Source organism: Rhynchophorus ferrugineus, unplaced genomic scaffold (genome assembly GCF_030347505.1).
Source record: "Rhynchophorus ferrugineus isolate W39M unplaced genomic scaffold, kcgeb_rfMv2 rfM1, whole genome shotgun sequence".
Taxonomy (NCBI): domain Eukaryota; kingdom Metazoa; phylum Arthropoda; class Insecta; order Coleoptera; family Curculionidae; genus Rhynchophorus; species Rhynchophorus ferrugineus.
This window is the reverse complement of record NW_027472580.1, coordinates 54,235,618-54,237,136: the sequence shown is the minus strand read 5'-3', so window position 1 is coordinate 54,237,136 and position 1,519 is coordinate 54,235,618.

Here is a 1,519-nt window from a genome sequence, read left to right as displayed (position 1 = left end):
ACCACGGATAGCTTACAACGGTTTCCACCGTTTCCTAACCAAGAATTTTAGTACGTCTATTACTTTTTTCCTCAATGGTTATCACCAAGGAAAATGATGCTCGGAAAATGATGTTGAAATGAAGGGTTATTCTCTTCTCAACATTTACGTATTATAAGAAATTTTCACACCGTCGAATAGGGATATAAAAAAGGTACTGTTCAGCTAAAATTAGGTAACCTCGCAAAAATTTTATAATTTAAGAGATATATGATCAGAATAAGCTAACAAAAAATGTTTTTTTGGCTGACAATATATGAGAATATTTTTAGTAATGCAGTTCCTTTTCACTCCTATTATTTATAAGGTCTCTTTATTCTTCTGTGACAATAGATTGCTATTTGTTCCAGTTATAAGTATTTATTACATTATTAACATAATATTGCTATCTAAATACTTATATATTGCATAGTTACTTATTGTAAGAACTTCTTATTAAGGTGAGCCATTGAAAACAGGTTTTGGGTATTGTCTTTGCAAACCCTGAATGTTTAACATTTACGTGACTAGTCAGTTGGATATCATTCTGAGGTTGTAATTGTGGTGAATTCAGAGGACAATTTTGGGACAATTTAAAAAATAATTATTTAATAATATTGTATAAAACTATTATTATATCGTCTTGATTATATCGTGATTTTTTTTCTCAATATCCATGAATCAATGCAAATTTTAGTCTATATTGTACTTTAAGCCAAGTAACCAGTATTACTACGAGGTAAGTGAGATCTTTGTGTATATTGAAGGTTAGAAACTAAATCGTATTTCCTAAATGGTATTTTGTTTAAATATATTTTTTTATTTTATCAACTCTTAATCAGTCCATGTAGACCGGATCTACCGCTTATCGTCCGGTATTCGGTAATAACGTGGAGACTATCCCAGAAGATGTCCTGTCTTACCCAGCCTGGTATTATGTGCTTGCATTATATCGCACAATTAAATGCAATGATAAACGTTAAGAGTATCCATATTCCGATACAATTCTTGTCCGCGATCATCGCTGCAAGCAGTAAGGGTGTAGTCTTGTGTGATTAACTACTTCGGCTACCAAAGTAGCTGCAATAAATACATATACATTTTTCAGTTATTAAAAAATAATTCTTAGTAGTTGTTATTATATAGCGAACAATTTCAATACAAAACGAACACGTATTTGATAGTATCAGTACCATTAATGTATTTCCGTACATTCCGGTAGTGATATCACGATATTGCTACCGGAAATTGGTATTAAAGTACATATTATTCTTAGGAAAGATACTAAGAATTCTTGCAATGTGTGACTGAGCGTTATCATACAAGAAAACGATTTTCTGTTTATAACTGGCTATTGCTATTCCTTTTAAACATTTCACAACATGTGCATACAAGATTATTTAAATAGTCAATTCGTTAACTGCTTAACTACCTGAAAATTTTTCGATAATTTTAGTTATTTTTCTGTTTTGATTCTCCAAGTGCACAACTTTTTAGTTAT